Raw genomic sequence first — 18,507 nt, forward strand, 5'->3', positions numbered from 1 at the left:
AATCAATAACTATAGGGTACATTGGAAGAAATTAAAATTACGAGGTGTTGGTTGTTTGGTAGTGGAACTGGTTGAAAAACACAAGGCAAATACATCATTGAGAATATTTCAGCAGTCATGATCATTTATAGCGTTATTTCACTGATCGTAAACAACTAGTATATTGGTCTTTTTATCACTGACCGCATTCCAAAATTTTTTGGATCATCTTTAAGGAGGGATGGTAAAGGTCGCTGGTAAAAGTGATCTTCCTTTGATGGCCTCCTTATATGCATCACTAGCAGTAAAGTAAACATCCCAACGATCAGCTGTCTTTGTTACCTTAGCACGCCGAAACAGTTTTTTCTTTTTGTTGAGGGAGCGTCTTAGGCGTGCATTAAACCATGGAACGTTACAATTCAACTGAATACGCTTTTGAGGAATGTGCGCAGTAATTAGTGCAGTGACTTGTTCTTTAAATAAAGTCCAATTTCACTCGGTGGACAGGGTTTGAAAACTTGGAATATATTGAGCAATGAATTTTTCCAGTTCACTGTTTATAACAACAAAATTAGCATATTTATAATCGGCAATTAATATCGATAACTTCTCGTTAGAGACTGAAGCTTGAATGTCAAAGGGAATAATACAGTGGTCACTCAACCCCAGTAGAATCGCAGAAAAAAATTTGCGCTTACCGCTGTTTTTCTCTGGCTCAAACTTTGTAGTATGTTTCTGTTTTGTGGTGCAAGTAATTCACCTAACACTTGGCACTCTTGCTTGCCTGCTTTGTCAAAAAGAAAATAAAACGCAGGAATTGCTTTTGTTTGTGCCTCCCCCCCCCCCCTCGCAGTAAGCAATGTCTAAAACATTACGGTACGTTAATTTCGGCCTCTCTAGAACGGCAGAGCATGTTCTTCGAGATTCATTACTATTAATTGTTTTGTAAGGCATTACAAGATGCGTAGATAAGGCAACTTCGCATTTTTAAATCAAGAACCAGGCAAGTAACAGTGGCAAGTAAGAAGCACACATCACCGACACAAATAACTTCAACACCGCTGTACAGAATAACTTTCCTTAATATTCCTACTGGATTATTGTTAGTTTGTTACTCCCACTCCTTTCTGAAACGCCTTTGGGCCTTGAGAAGTAAATAAATAAATAAATAAATAAATAAATAAATAAATAAATACATAAAAAGTGTTGCATTGTACTATTGGGGTTATAAAATGTGGCCTTGGTGCGAAATTCAAGCAAGAACAGAGCCGCGATGGGCGCAAAATCTTTTTTTTTTTCTGCGCTTTGAAGAGGAAAACAAATGTCCCTGTACGAGGAGTATTATGAATTCAAACACTCCCACAGTATGCGTACCAGTCACTAACTATACATCGACACGGAAATGTCGTCAGAAAAGTATACTGTCATGAGCACTTACGAAGAGAGATGTCCAGCGCTATATATCCTGAAAGTAGAAGGCACCCTATGTTGTCAGTCACAAATTCCTGGGCGTGACATTCGACAAACAGCTGAGATGGTCGCGACACGTAGGACATCTAAAGGAGGAGGAGGAGGAATAAACTTTTATTGTAGAACCAGCACTTTATGATGGCCGGGCCTAAGCCTCCCACGAAGGGACGTCGAGGGCTTGCCTCGCCGCCGCCTCGCGGGCGTGCTGGGTCGCCCAGGTTTGGTCGTCGAGGGCGGAGCTCCGCAGAGCCTCATGCAACCTCGACGAGAGAGTCGTGGTGTTAGTCTGGGTGTACTGTGCTGGGCACTCCCATAGCATATGCGGAAGCGTAGCCGGGTGAATTCCACAGCACCGGCAGTTGGGGGTAGTGTAGACGTCCGGAAATATAAGGTGGAGGCGGGCGGGTGAAGGGTACGTGTTTGTTTGTAGTAGACGCAGGGTGGTAGCCTGCGCCCGGCTGAACTTTGGGTGAGGCGGGGGGAAGATTCGGCGACTGAGGTGAAATGCCTTAACGAGATCGTTATAAGTGGTCAGACTGTCCCTGGTGTCCAACTCATCTCCAGTGACTCCGGCGCGGTTTACTAGACCTCGCGCAATGGAGTGGGTGACCTCGTTGAGATTGGGGAGGTGTGGGTGGACAGGGCCCGCATGGGCCGGGATCCATGTTAGGGAGATTATGCTGTCTTTAGAGTGTGGTGCCTGGCAGAGGATGCGAAGAGCTTGGGGAGAAATGCGGCCTTTGCTGAAGTTAGTAACGGCTGAGCGAGAGTCACACACTATGGTGTGACAGGTGGGATCCAAAGTGGCCAGGGCGATGGCCACTTCTTCAGCCGTCTCGGAAGTGGGGGTAGTGACGCTGCAGGCGTGGTGTAGGGCTCCATCGCGTGTGGCGACGGCCACAAATCGTGTGCCATGGGAGTATTAGGCTGCATCAACAAATGTGACGCCAGGTACGTAGGCAAGGGCTTTTATGATAGCTCCGGCCCGAGCTTGGCGCCGGGCCCTGTTATATTCAGGGTGCATATTTCTAGGGATAGGGTCTATGTAGATCCAGCTACGGATGTCGGTCGGGATCGGTTGTTTGGGGCCCTGTTGCTGATGGTAGGTGAAGCCAAGCGTGGACAGAATAAAGCGCCCCGTTTCAGTAAGGGTGAGCCGTTCAAGCTGAGAGCGTTGTTGGGCTTCAATGAGTTCGGAAAGGTTGTTGTGAACTCCCAGTTGGTTGAAGAGTTCAGTGCTGGTGCAATGCGGGAGCCCAAGTGCTTGCTTGTAGACCCCTCGTATGAGGGTGTCGAGCTTGTTTTGCTCAGCCCGGTACCAGTTGAGGTACGCAGCAACGTACGTAATGTGGCATATGACAAAGGATTGGACGAGTCGGAGAAGGCTTTCTTCTTTGAGTCCTCCTCGTCGGTTAGATATACGTTTAAGAAGTCGTAGGGTGTTTTGCGATTGGGCACAGATCTTGTTGAGAGCCAAGGCGTTGGAGCCGTTGGTAGAGATGGTGAGACCGAGAACCCGGATATTAGGGACGTGTGGGATAGGACTGCCATCTTGAAGGCGTAGGGTGATGGCGTCACAGGGTCGGTGATCAGATTGGTGTTTGGGAGGGCGACCCCGCTGAATGGGCTTGTATAACAGAAGCTCCGACTTAGCCGGCGAACAGTGCAGTCCGGTCCCTTGGAGATAGGCTTCAACCGTGTCAATCGCCGTTTGGAGGGCTGATTCCACTTGACCATCACTGCCTCGGTACGACCATATGGTGATGTCGTCGGCGTAGATGGTATGGTTGATATTGTCGACTTGCTGTAGGTGCTTGGCAAGGCCAATCATGACTAAGTTAAATAGCATGGGAGAGATAACTGAACCTTGCGGGGTGCCTTTGCTGCCAAGGGGAAGCTGGTCTGATCGTAAATCCCCGGCCGAGAGGGTAGCCGTGCGATTGGAGAGAAAGTCACGGATGTAATTGTAGGCTCGCTCTCCCAGGTGGAGGTTGGAGACCTGGTCAAGGATAGCTGCATGGGAAACGTTATCAAAGGCTTGAGTGAGGTCGAGTCCGAGGATGGCTTTCATGTTACGGGAACGATCGTTTAGCACTTGATGCTTGAGCTGCAACATAGCGTCTTGAGTAGAAAGGTGAGGGCGAAATCCAATGATGGTATGCGGATAGAGAGAGTTGTCCTCGAGGTGACTGTTGATGCGGGCTAAGAAGGCGTGTTCCATCACCTTGCCTACGCATGAAGTGAGGGAGATGGGCCTTAAGTTATTGAGGCTAGATGGTTTGCCAGGCTTTGGGATTAGGATGACGTTGGCAGTCTTCCAGGCGGCTGGAAGGGCACCACTGCGCCAGCAATCATTGATGTAGTCAGTCAGATGGGACACGGACTTGAATCTTTTTCTCACGTCTTCGGCTTGCTTTCCAGCATTGCTGGCGGATGCTCTGCTGAATCCTATTTTTAATTATATGCATACAGCGCTGTGCGAAGGTCTCCTTCGATATAGCCTTCCTGCCCTGCGTGGCCTCTCCCTAACCAACATAAAGATATAGCAAGAAATGGAAGCTAACATAACAAGGATATGTCTTGGTCTCCCGAGGAACACATCCACAATGGGCACGCTAACAGAAAGGAGCACAGAAAAGAACACTTTCAAAAAAAATTTTTTTTATATATTGCCTGTGGCAGATAACACCATTCTAGTCCATGAGCTGGTCTACTTGAAGAGGCGGAGAGTACTTGCACAAAACACTTTTACGCTCGGAAAAACACTCTTATGTGACACGTATTGAGCAACAGAAAGCTGTATCGGGATTTTTTCATGTTGCTCTGCAATTTTCTCATTGACACTTTTCACCTAATTATAATATTCAAGAAGTTACTTAATTAGTTAGGACTAATTATGTAAGCAGGTAGAATGAAGAAAGTTATCAGAGCATCTCCAAGCGACGACAAACAACTTTTTACCTTGCTTCTGGCCAGCTACGTGGCAATCGCATATTTTTCAACTCTGGCTAAAGTTAGCTGGGACACCCTGTATATACTATACGCGTACTGCTCGCGGATGGACGCGCCACTGGTGGCGGCCTTGCGCAGAACACACGGGAGATGAGCCAGCCACGCACCGTAGTTTGTTGTGTCGTTGATAGTGCTTATCTGTCTTATTAACGTTTTCAGAGCAAAATAGGCAGCACCCTTCGCAAGTGTGGGGTGGCCAAAGCTTCCGAGTAATGTCGAAGAAGAATTGTTGCAGGGTGGGGTGCTCAAATACAGGCGAAAACGTGCCGGCGATAGGGTTATAATCATTCCCCGCAAAACCTCATCAGCGGGAGGAATGGTAGCAATGGATCGTCGCTTCGGCGGGAAATATCTTGTTCTCATCCTTTCCTTTGTCGCTTCGGCGTTTTTTTCCACTCGATCGTAGTCAGACGCGCAAGCGACGAAGCTGCAGTGCAGCGGTTTAAAGGCATTTCGCTAAAGTTCGGAATGCCGTTTGCTGCTTATACTGTTTTCCACTTCTTTACCGCGTTTGGCTAGCTAGGCAGCACGACTGCACGAGCGCATTGTGTTCCATGTTAAAGCTACTGAAGTTTGCAAGAACTGAAATTGTTGGTTTTAGTGGCCCGGTACATCCTCGCACCAGTTGTCACGCCCTTCATGTTTTTACATGTCTTATGTCTGGCTTCGCACATGTTTAACTGTTGCTAGTTGCTTCACGCATAACTCTTGCTGATTCTTTTGAGCTGCGAAGTTTTCACCCTCACTCGCGCGCTGCCTTTTCGGAATGATACCAAGCAAGTGCTTCTTTAACAGCTTTATTTTTTTTCGCCCGAGGGAATCTTAGATATGGTGGTTTTTGGGGAAATGTGTTTAGAAAATAGGTAGTGTTCAGGGCGAGAATCGCTAATAGTTGCTGCATATGGTATTTTTGTTCCATTTTTCGCTGATAAGTTCGCGTCACGTTTGAGAAGTCATGACACTTCGACGCTGTCTGAGCAGACTTAACAACCGAGTGATTTGTTTGTTTCACAACGTAGACCCTTCTTGCATGTGAATTTCGTACTCAACTGAATTCTTTCTTACTATGCTTACGCCGCAGAGGGCTAAACCCGGCCTTGCCGCCAGCGCTCATTTACTATGACTGGCGCTGCTCTGCCTTTAAATATATCATGTGGCATCTCTCTAGTAACATTTTAAAAAAAAGTGCTGAAACATTAGTCAGACTTTAGCTTTGTACGTTTCCAGTCAGTTCCCTTGGGGAATTTAAAATTGCAAGAACTGCAGCGGGAACGGCAGTTCACCGGCGTATGAAGAATTGCATCAGTGGTACAGCGCTAACACGCGCTTTTATTAACCCCTGCGTTTGGTGAATTCTTTGACTAGCGTACGCGTTTCCATCAATAAATTCGCAATTACTCTTCTTGAGGCGACTTTGACTGCACTTATTCGGCGATGTCACATGTATTCATCGGCAGAAAAATGACAACAGCATATGTAGACATCGCACCATGCGGATTTGTTTGATATAAGTCTGCACTAACGACGGTTGCTTATTAGTGAGGTGCAGAAACAGCATTACGGCAAGGGTGGAATTTAAAAGGACGATCGCGACATCACATTATTCAACAATATTTATCGGCTAGTTAACATGAGCTCCACTTCATGTAAGTGGGATTCATGGCGTTTGTCTGCGGGACGCATCTGGCACGTATGGGCACCATGTTGTCCCAAACACCGGTAACATTGAGTTCATATCCGTTCCCACAGAGATCAGCGTCTCCCATACAGCTGTCACCGCAGAAGAGGCAGTCTGGCACCAGAACAAAGGAGAACACCCGCCGTTGTTGCTCAGTGGCTATGGTGTTGGGCTGCTGAGCACGAGGTCGCGGGACCGAATCCCGGCCACGGCGGCCGCATTTCGATGGGGGCGAAATGCGAAAACTCCCGTGTGCTTAGATTTAGGTGCACGTTAAAGAACCCCAGGTGGTCGAAATTTCCGGGGCCCTCCACTACGGCGTGCCTCATAATCAGAAAGTGGTTTTGGCACGTAAAACCTCATAATTTAATTTAACAAAGGAGAAATCGCAGCCGCGAACTGCAGCCACCCTTGCTGCAAAGGGTTGTCGTCTGAAGCCACCTGAAGAACCGTATTTTCCTTTTCTGCCTTGGACAGTGCTAGCTCATTAACAAAGATTGGAATGGCGAGCTATATAAACCTACCAACGTGTCTGTTTCTCACTATGCAGTAGTAAAAAAGTCGTTTATTTTCACGAAGTCTATACGAAAATACCATTTTCCCATGCATACGTGAAACTGAAAGGAGAAACTTCTGTCGTACAGCCTAATGCAGCAAAGATCCAGCCCTTCTTTCATAGAAAATACAGGGTTTTTCAGCGAACACTTTCAAAATATTTTAGAACCTGCCTGTGGCAAATAGCACAATTCTAGTCCATGAGCTGGTTTACTCGATGAGGTGTACATTACTTGAAAAAAAGAGAGAGAAATGGAACGCGTAATCGACTAATTAACAAAAATGCACTAATTAAGTTTTTAACCAATGACGTTATGACACATATTGCAATTTACAAATTCGAGCGGGTGAGACTGCAAGGCACATCCGCTTGAAAATAATTGTGTGGATGACACCATTTACGAGATATGGGCCGTCCAACTTGCGGTAAGAAAGCCCGGTTGTTCCCCTTACTTTTTCAACAGAACGATCTTTTATGCATTGAAGCACTAAAGTAACTGGAACGCCCATGCATTTTTCTGCAACGTTCGGGAATTAATATCTCGAAACTGGTGTCATCCTGAGAATTCTTCCGAGTGTATCCACCTTGCGAACTCCCCGGCTAGAATTTGTAAATTGAAACATGTGCCACAAGGTAATTAGTTAAAACATAATTAGGGATTTTTGTTAATTATTCGATTATGTATTTCAATTTTTTTGCAAAAAATGTACGGCTCTTCGAGTAGACCAGCTCATGGACTAGAATTGTCCTATCTGCCACAGGCAATTTAAAAAAAAAATTGAAAGTGTTCGCTGAAACACCCGTTATAACTTTATGAAATCATCGACCTGCTCCCGCCTCACTACCCGAGTCCTTCTGAACCTTTAATGCCTCCTTCGAAGTTATATCTTCCTCTTCTATTGTAACAAACATGCCACACATTAAATGCCAACGAAAAAACCCCGTGCCAGCATTGAGGTATTTTACGTTGGAACACATCTCATGCTGCTGCTACTAACACCGTCGTCACATCTACACTGACGGCTCTCTAACAACTGATTGACGGGCCATATACCTGTGTGGATCTCATCAACAGGTGTCGCTATTTCAGGGAAACTCAGTCACAGAACCTCTTCCCTCGTCACGGAGCTGGATTCGCTGAGAGCAGCTTTCACTTGAACCTTGAAGCTGCCACTGAGCTCCTGGGTCATCTTTACTCAGTCACGTGCTGCCTTGTTATACCTAAAATAGTCGCGCGAAAAGATCAGCTGATCTACGACATCAAATGCTTGCACACTGAAGCCTGTGCTATGCAGTATAGCGCTGCTCTGCAGTGGCTGCCTTCTCACTGCGGAGTAGCGGGCACTTACATGCAGACTACGCTGCTGGTTCAGCACACAACTCTACAGAGCTACTCCCAATACTTTTCTCTAGGAGTGAGGGATCAGCTCTTGAGGCTTGTGTGGCGTGGCAAGCGCTACGTGCCACCTGAACTGACTGAGAACAGCAGTAAGGACCTATTTGCACTTACGATTCTATGCGCGAGTTTCACATGCCATGTGGCCTCAATAGGAGGGATGGGGCATGCCTGCACCACATTCATCGAAATATAGCAAACGCTTACACACTTCCTAGTTAAATCAAACGAATAATGTCGCCACTGTGCATTTCGTTCGACGTACGGGTAGACATGGCCTACTTAATCTGTGCTTGAAGGCAAATCGCTCTAGAAGGAAGAGCCCTGTTGTCCGCATTGAACATTTATCAAAAGCTGCCATCTCTTGAGCTAAGAGATGCTCTTGGCTAATGGACTAACGCTGCATGTGCATCTCGCGCAACAATGAAGGCACCTTTAGACTTCCACACTGACGGTGATCTCATCGTGATACTTTAGTTTGTTGAGTGTTGTGCTGTGTTTTGAGTATCCATCTGGAGTCGCCTGCCCATCTGGAGTAGCATGCCAGATGTGCCACCAGGAAAACCTCCTCAAGATTAATAAGAGAGGGTCTCCCCCTTCTTCCTCTCTCTCTCTCTCTCTCTCTCTCTCTCTCTGTTTCTCTCTCTCGATATGAGAAGTGGTGGTGTCTGATATTGGCGTGCACGGTGATCACAGTGGAGTCGAAGTTGATGACTTAGTGGCGCTGTCATATTATTCATCAGAACAAAATGCCTATTAGCTACGGCAGGTTGGTGTTGCGACATCAATAAGACGTCAAAATACGCTGCTTAAGTAAAAGTTCTTAACATTACCTCTCAATGTTCCTGGGGCCAGGAACACTGAGAGGTAATGTTAAGATAAGTGAGTACGTGAAAGACGGTTTTCTATTGACGCGAGAGAAGTTATCTTAAGCTGTACTTTTGACATATTGCTTGAGATGTCACCAGTAAAGCCCGAGGGGTTATGCACATATGCGCAGAAGGCGCGCATTCAAGGCGCGAATTCCTGGAAGTTTACAAAACCTAAAGCTCATGCTCCGAAGAAAGTTCAAAGGCGTTTTCGGAGATCGCTCAAGGGGAAACATTTGACCAGTTTGCTGTGGCATACATCAATAGTGATAAAACCGCACTTACACATGAATATGTGTGCATATGAACGTAAATGTGTACCGACAAGCTGACTTTACGGCCATTCTGCATCTTCAGCTACATAAATGTCCATGTTTTGGCACTGTGCTACCGCGAAACCGCAGAACTGTAAGAAGCGTTCTCCGAGCCTCGCGTTCTCATTTTTCATGCACATCAGCGTCACTTCACCCGCGTAGCCCTCAGTTTCTCAAGAGCGACTCTAAAGCTAGAAGCCAACACTTAATCGTCTATGTTCCATCTCACAATGGTCAGCAGATTGCTAAAGAGGGTTACGCCTTAATCCTACGGTGACCCGAAATCTTGGGTGCTTACCCGCTTACTGCGCTAAGTAGTGCTGAGTGTTGCGTCTGATAAGGTATGCTGTGCGCCTCGCGTAAGCGTAACCTCGTCGGCTACACATGCGGCAACACCGTTAACCGCTAAACGCAGGCATGAGCTGCTGCGCCGTACAGTTTCATCATATGCAAGCCCTGTTGAGAGTTCTTTCTAGGCGTCTGAAGAACTTGATAATAAACACCGCCTTGATCTTCAAATAGGCTCGTCCACGCTCTCAAGCCAAATATTTCCTTGTGAAGCTAATCATAGATGGGGCTCGCAGGGCCAAGAAGGGCAGATGCTTTCGTCACTGCGTCTGAGCTAGCCCTCAGCAGCACGCAATGACACACGGCGCATTTGGCCCGTTTTGTTTGTTTTGCAGTAACGCCAATTGTGTACAGCGACAACAGCGACGCACTGAAAAGCGACTCTGGAAAAGGAAACCCGACATGACTGCACCATATATCTCCAGAGAAGGGGGGTAAGCTTAGCCTACTTTGTTAACCTCTCTAAACATTTTAGACTGTCATACGACCTGGTTGTAATGCTCCCGAAATTGGATAGGTTCACGAAATTACACTTAATTATTTTACAACGTTTCACACTCGTATACCTCGAAGACAATCTCAGCTTCAGAGGTTATAGCTGCCTTTGTGCTGTCGCTCTCTGCATACGGCAAAAATCTCGCCCAATCACTTTTACAAGTGCGGGCTACAGTGGGAGGCCTAGGTATGCGTCCTATTGGTTCCTTTATTACACTGTTTCTCAGGCGTGCCGACTCAGCAATTCCTCCATTAGCTCGTCACCTCACCTTCATTTACTTAAAGTCATCCACGAAATATCACAGGAGAAGGCTCAAAAACGGGCGACTAGTGTTTGAGCTATATACGTATATTAGTGTTGTGCTTGCATCGCTTTATCTGCTCGAAACAGTCTTCTTGCGTGTTGTGCGTCACTTGTTGTACTCGACGCCCGACGGAAGCACATGAAGACACGAGAGAAACCTGGCAGCAACCCGAGTATAAAATTCTCGTAAACAGAGAGAGAGAAAGGCTCGTTATTAGAAAAACATAGATTTTTGCCGGCGCGTATGCAACCACTGGCATGCTACTCCGTATAGGAATGGGGAATGGGATTAAAATATTCCAGAGGAGAGGAGAAAAAAAATAAAAAAAGAATAAAAATGAATATGAAATGCGCAAGTGGGCCTGCTACTAATATTTACAGGTGAGGTGGCGGGTAAACTTAGGCTTCTCTATATGAAATGTTGAATCTTTAAAGCTTTCCGATTACACCAATTTTTGACAGGTATTTGAACAGCGAATCCAAAACCCGCCGCTGTTTTGAAGGGCCGGGCGTTGGACCTAGGATGCTGGGTAGCGTTAACGGATCGTGGCAAATCATTTCCATTTGTCGCTCAAAAAAATTCTCTCGTCGCGGTACGCGTGGTATTCAGGTATTCAAGCTCTACTGTCTCTATCTAAGCTGTCACAGTTATCACAGTAGTGATTAGTGGTACGCCCTATGCGGTACAGATAATTGTTCGTGTATGCGACGTTCAGTCGAAGATGACGGTACAATGCCTCGGGCAAAATCCCAAGTGTCGAGGAAATGGTCGTGGAATTTTCGATCTCACTTCTGGATCAATATAACGCAGAAAGCTATCTCGGTGAAATGGCAGATTCCAGAGGCGGTCTTTTTCTTGATAGGCACATTTTGCTCTCCATGTTAGAAGAATCGGTTTTGGTAAAAAATATTCTTCTGAAATTTCGGCAGTGAAGTCCATTTCGGGCAGCTTTGTTCGCTTTTTCGTTTCCTGTAATAACGGCGTGGCCAGGTATCAATTGTTACGTGATGCAATGCCCAGCAATCTTAGCCTTGTGGTGAAAATAGGCAAGGCCAAATGTTGCAGGTAAATTCGCGTACTTCAGAGTGTTTCGTTGCTTTAATATGCAACACTTGCCAGAATAGCGGTTTCAGAAATTCCGCATGAACTGTCCATCTCAAGTTTTCTCCACCTCGAAAGCAACATTTTTCTGCGCCCTTTTCTCATCTGCACGCCCACTGAAGTACCAGTACTAGATAGAAGAGAGGAAGAAAAAACGACTATGTGAAAACGCTTGCAGTAATGACGGTTTATCACGACTCTAGCGAAAGCTGTGTACAGCGAAATGCGTCTGCGCAGACGTAATGTGCCTGTTCATCTCGCGGAAAAATAGGCTCATTTGTCTTTCTCGGTGGGCCTCCCGAGGCGTGTCTTTCTCACAGGCGCGGAGAACGGTTTCAGATTACTTCTCGCTAGTATACGTTTCATGCATTGCACATAGGAAAACACCACGCCTGCGCTGTGGTATAGCGGTCTCGCTCGAGGGCCGCCCTTTCAATGCCTCGTCGTCGTCGACGAGACGAACTTTTCTGCAGCTTGCACCCGCGGCGTTGCTTTCTTTTCCCAGTTGTTCTCTGTTTGCAGCTTTGCTACTACGTTTGATTCTTTCGCTTTGAGCAGCGTGTTTCGCGCATCTATAGAACAAAACTTTAAACGCTTCAACAGCAACTTTGTAGACGGATGTGACTAGTTCTTCCCAGTCATCTTGATCAACTCAGAATATTTTTGTACTATGCTTAATTAGAGAATGTCATGATCAGCTTTCGTGCAGTTTTAAAGTGTTAATTTGATAGAAACGGTTTAGTTGTACAGTGGGTTCCCGTTAAACCGAACCCGAAGGGACCACAAAACGTTGCTGGACCTATCCTTGAGATCGGCTTAACAGGATAATCTTCAAATTGCTGTTACTGGGAAAAGAAGCCACTGAAATTGGTCCAAAATTATCTATAACATCGAAAGCAGCATTTAGTATTGCATGACTGAACGCTATGATGCGGCCTCTTGTGTGGGAGTTATCGAGCGGCCACAGTCGCCCCTGAAAGTATCGATGCCTTAACTATGAAGCATTTCCTTAGCCTTAAATATGGCCCTGTTGACGAGAAGGTTCAAGCCACCAGGACGCCTAGAAGCGCTGCACTGCCCATCGTCCTGCGTTGTCTTTATTTTTTTTTTTTCGAGCGAGCTCGCAATCATTGAAGATAGCATGCGCTCATCCTCTCTGGCTGCGTAATTATCGAAAAGGCGAACTTGCCGGCCATCTAAAGGATTTTGAAAACTTCGCAGAGAGCACTGGTGACATTGTTCGGGCATTCTTTTAAATCTCGATTGACTTGCGGCATTATTACAACAGACATTATTATGCGACATTATTGCGACAGACATTATTGAAATGCGACTCGCACAACATGAACGAGATCTTGTGAAGTCCCGAGCACCGCTATAGCTTCCGCGGTGAACCGATCTGAGCTCACGTGCTTTCCCTTGTAAACTGTATTTCCAAGCACTGGTTCACCGAATTGCAAATAGCTAGGCAGTCTGTTTTATATGGTTCCCGGTAAGCTCTTGACCATTGCTCCAGCCACAGCGCGGTTGTATTTTGTGTAGCAGCCACTTGGATCGCCGAAGATGTGCTTGGGTCTTTGCTTTCTTCCCGACCGTTAGCACTTCTTGCTTGAGCACGTGGCGCGAGGAGAGTCAAGGCCGTTGCCATTTGCCGCCATTGCAATCTCGCCTGTCATCGACGGTCGCCGCGAGAGTGAAGCGAAATGCGGGAATAAAGTGGTTCGCGGTATCCCAATTTCACTACGTTTCACCAATGGAGAACAACGCAAGCTCTTCGGAAACGTTCGGCATATCTGGAGGTTCGGCTTAACCGAGTTCGGCTTATCGGGAGACTGTTGTACTTGGAAAAAAAAAGTTGTACAAGGTCTTCAGAAACATCAGGTAACGTTGTTTTTACGAGGTCCCTTTTTAAGGTTCTTTTTTCTTGTCCTGGCTTGGTTGTGTGGTTCTTAAACGTACGTTTCTTTAGTAGCGGCGTTTCCGCCTGATGCACTTTGCTCCCAAAAGCAAGTGATGCAAGCAACCTCTGCGCGAGTTTTCCGAAATTACTCTCAACTTACGTCGCTGTCCAGTGGACGGATGAATTATTCCGAATGTGCTCTTGCGAGTGCTGGTGCTCGCCTTGGGCACTTTACCGAGATGGGCGCGAGTGCGCAGACATGTGCTTTTGGAAGTCTCCTGTTCGCCAACTGGCAAGAGCCATTAGAAGGAACGTTAGAGAAACCCTCTTCTGGTCTATTAACGTCACAAGGTCTAATTCATCCTTTGAAAATATTCTCCATAAAAAAAAAATCGCAGATTGAAAACGCTGGCGGTTATGCACATAAAAAAGAAAATCATCGCGCTTACTTTGGTTAGTCTCTAATGAGCACTATTAAGGGGATATTTATTTAACTTGAGAGAAGATAGTTACTGAGAATAGATAGATGGATATGCGAAAACGTTACTGCAATCTCCGTAAAAAGAAAAAAAAAGTCCATTGACCGAATACACCTGTCGAGGCAAGATTTTCTTACAAATCTTCTCTCTATCTTGTCTATTATTGTCGCCGTTAGTTGGCACACCACCACGCCAGCGTTATCACTGCTATCGGCTATTCAGAGCAGCGAATACTCACTATAAGAGAATAGAAGGAAATTGAGCCCTAAGAATTTGGCACAACAGACTATACGCAAGTTCAGGTAAGTCGTCATGAAGTATGTCGTGGTGATTCGGTCGTATATACGATTACTTATGTAGTTAATTAGGCGGCTACTTAGTTCGTGATATGAGTAGCCCTAAACTCATCGGACCCGCTGAACGACAAGGTCACTTACGAAATGCCGAGCATCCTCGCACGTCCGCAGGTCTTCACAGAATATGACTCGCAAGTCGCTTATACCTATCGGAAGCCTCTGTCGGTGCGTGAAATCCACCGGCCGAATATCGGCAACCGCACTAAAGGAACAAGAAAAGTCACGCACCTACGCACGCATGCGCAGTGCTGCCTCCCACTTGTGAAAGGAGTCCGGTCCAGCTTTGAAGCCATGACACGCAATTTTCGGTGGGAAAAGTGACACTAGCACAGCAACGCCCGTGCAGGTGCCACGAGAGCCACGGTGTTCATTATGGGCCAGGCGGCGCTAAGCGCTTGAGCAAAATTTTGTGGTTGCCATCGCACGTCTTCTTTGTTCACACAAACTGCTGAGACCGGGGGACGCTCATCGATTGCGATGATTGTGGGATACGATCTTTACGCCACTTCGACAATGTCGGCGCTTCGGAAAGTCGATAAGAGCTGCGGTCATCATGAGACGTGCTCAGCGCAGCATATACTGAAAGGAAACGCTATCCTTCGGTGAGCTTTCGTTCTTCACCCGCGGCTTCTTGCACGGCTGCGCGGGTGAGAAAGAGGCAAAAACAATTTAAATATACGAGCTCGGTGGCCGGCACCCCGATCATCGTTGGTTTGCGGGCGCCCGTGATCATACAAGGGAATAGAGTTGAGGCGCGAGACTCCCACACGGTGCTGCTGCAGCCCTGAACATCGTCGCCAATTCCGTGGCCCGATGTATACTGCGCCGCACAACTTTACGACTATACAAAAAAAACCACTTTCATTGATCCCAAACCACACACCGTAATTCGAAGTCATTCTGTGACATGGGGCGCTATAACGTAAAGCTATTCCAAACTCTTGCTATTCCATTTCTGCATGCAGCCCTCCACGATTGGGCAAAAATTTGTCGGGCTCTAGCCCCGCTTCGCCTGTCTGTCACGCGACGTCACGAAAACCGCGAAATCTCCAATTCTCATATGACTTGTGCGTACTGATTTTGCATGATTACGCTGAACAAAATAAAGATAATTTTCACCATTAGCCCCATTAGCCCTCCGCTAATGGTCGAACGCTTTCGGGCTGCGCTTCGCCTTTCTGTCAGGCGACGTCGCAAAACCACTAAAACTCACTACGTCAAAATGACGTGCACCCATTAACGATGTATTAATATGCCGAACAAAACTTTTTTTTTTCGGAATAGGCGGAGACTGCCCCTTTCCGAAAGGAATAGAAGATGCCTGCCTGGCACTGGCTAGTCGGAGCTTTCCGGGAAAACGGATTTCTCCGCGCATACTACAAAAAGTCACGGGGCTGCGCAGCACATCCAGATCCGTCACACAGTAAGCTGGAAGAGCCGCTCCATAGGAGCTCCATTTCCGCAGCACGTACTAGGGAGTCCTCGCGGAGAAGTATCTTTGTCTCATTTTCACGAGAACGATCTGAACTGTCAGCCCGACGTCGACGGCAATTAACGGCTTGTGCTGCTCTCTGCACAACGGTCTGCTGAGCTGCTGAGCCTCACGTTACCTTGTTGCAGCCGCACGCGTAGCTCTACGATTCACTTCTTCAGCAGCGGTTCGTACCTTGCGAGGAGGCGCCGCAAAGTGTACCGAGACAGACAGACAGACAGACAGACAGACAGACAGACAGACAGACAGACAGACAGACAGACAGACAGACAGACAGACAGACAAAGAACATTACTAATGGTCCTGAGGAGCCGCGTTAGGGTACCTCCCTTTTCAGGGAGTCCCCGTAGCCGTCACGGGCCGCACCCACGTCGGTGTCGGGAGATCGTGGTCCTCCGCCCTGTCGCAGGCCCTCTGGACAGCCTGTATAGTTGCTCTGAGAGGCCGGTACTCTTAAGGGCTGCCTCCCAGTCGGTTAGAGTGGTAAGCGATGAGCTGCGTAACGCAGGGCATTGCCAAAGCATATGAGATAAGGAGCAGTACGCCTCCCCAGAGTCTGGACAGTGGGGTTCTACATTAGGCGCGAAGTGACTGAATCGGCCCCTGGAGGGGGATGACCCCGTTTGAAGCATGCGAAAAGCCGACGATTGTGGTCTAGTAAGTTTATGATGTGGTAGCGGAAAGGCCTGCCGAGCAAGTTGATAATGTGCCAAGATTTCATGGAAGGTGTGAAGCGAATCCTTGTACAGTCGTAAGTCGCCGCCCGTGGGTCCACCGGAACCGCTCGGGCTGCAGACCTGGAGCCTGTAAAAATATTGGGACGTAGAGGGTCCTTCAGTGCTATAGCTATAGCAACCTGCTCGGCTACTGTTGCAGAAACCTTCCGCACGGATGCTGAGTTAATGAGAGTGCCATTGTGGTCAACCGAAACTACGGCATAGTGATCCAAGCGCCCGTACTGGGCGGCGTCAACGAAACATGCCAGATTCGGAGTGGCCGCAGCCACCTTTAACAGGGAACGATCCCGGGCTACCCGGCGCCCTACATTGTATTGAGGGTGGACGTTACGTGGCATGGGATCTACCTTGAACGTATCTCGGACCATGGGTGATAGGGTCACCTTGCGCTCCGTGATTTCCTGGTGACCGCATCCAACAGATTCGAGAGTGCGTCTCCCCGCTCGCGAAGATAAGAGTCGTATTATTTGGGGCACTCGATGGGCCTCGGTCACCTCTGACAGGGTGTTGGGCATGCCTAGTTGCATGAGACACGCGGCGCTGGTAGTGAGTGGTGAACCCAGCACGGGCGCTTGATGCTTTTGCGCATGAGGGCGTCGATTTTGGCCTCATTCCGTTTAGACCAGCGCAACGCGGAGGCTACATAGTTAACGTGGCTCATCAGAAACGCGTGGTGAAGTCTGAGGAGATTGCTCTCGCTTAAACCCCCCCTGCGGTTCGAGACCTTGAGGATAAGCCGAATCATATTCTCCGTCTTGGAGGTAATGCGGGCTAAAGTCTGTGATTTGCCCCCTCGAGATTCTAGCAAGAGTCCGAGGACCCTGGTGGTATCCACTCTGTGGATTTGTTGTTCGTCCCTCGTATAGAGGGCTATGGGAACTTGATCTAAGGGTATGGAGCCCCTAACTCCCCGTCGGGTGGGCCTATACAATAGAAGTTCGGACTTGGTTGGTGACGGACTCAGGCCCGTGTCTAGTAGGAAGTGTTCTGTGATGTCGAGTGCCTCTTGGAGCGCACTCTCAACGGCAGCGTCAGACCCTCCCATACACCACACGGTAATATCATCCGCGTAGAGGGCGTGACCCGTTCCTCTTACTGTGGCCAGTTTGTCCGAGAGACCCTTCATGGCGATGTTAAACAGTAGGGGAGAGATGACCGCCCCTTGCGGGGTGCCTCTCGCTCCCAATGTAAATTCCTTGGATTTGATTTGCCCTATTTTGACAGTGGCCTTGCGATCTCTGAGGAAGGAGCTAACGTACGCATGGAACCGTTGCCCCAGGCCCAGGTCCGAGATGGCGTCTAGCACGAACCGGTGCGAGATGTTATCAAAAGCCTTGGAGAAGTCTAGAGCAAGGATGCCCCGAGTGTCTCTAGTGTCGTTATCAATGATTTGTCTCTTTATAAGTAGCATGACGTCCTGTGTGGAGAGTGCCGGCCGAAAGCCGACCATGTTGTGAGGGAATAACTCATTAGTTTCTATGTGCCTAGATATACGGTTGTGAATGGCATGTTCGGCCACCTTACCCACGCAGGACGTGAGCGAGATGGGCCGCATGTTCTCCGGCGCAAGAGGTTCGCCTGGTTTCGGGATGAGCACCACTGAGGCTGTCTTGCAGGAGTCGGGAACGAGGCCCGTTTCCCAGATTTTATTGACTTGCTCACTGAGCAGCGCAACTGAGTGTTCGTCCAAGTTGCGGAGAAGAGAGAGATGAAGAGGGAAGGCAGGGAGGTTAACCAGATATTAGACTCCGGTTTGCTACTCTACACTGGGGTTGGGAGATAGGGGCTAGAAAGAGGACAGAGAGGAAAGGGCTAAAAATTAAAAATTAAAATATAAAGAAATGCACATACAGAGACACACACACACGAAGGGCATTCCAGTTAGAAACGTTCACAAAGGCCGGTAGGTCGCAAGAAGCGCAGTATACTGCGCTTCTTGGCCGTGCGAGCACTATAGCGCTCGCACGGCCTTCTTCTGTGACGTTAGGTACTGTAGATGGTGTAGAATTCCTTCTTCGGA

Source organism: Dermacentor variabilis, chromosome 1 (assembly GCF_050947875.1).
Source record: "Dermacentor variabilis isolate Ectoservices chromosome 1, ASM5094787v1, whole genome shotgun sequence".
Taxonomy (NCBI): Eukaryota; Metazoa; Arthropoda; class Arachnida; order Ixodida; family Ixodidae; genus Dermacentor; species Dermacentor variabilis.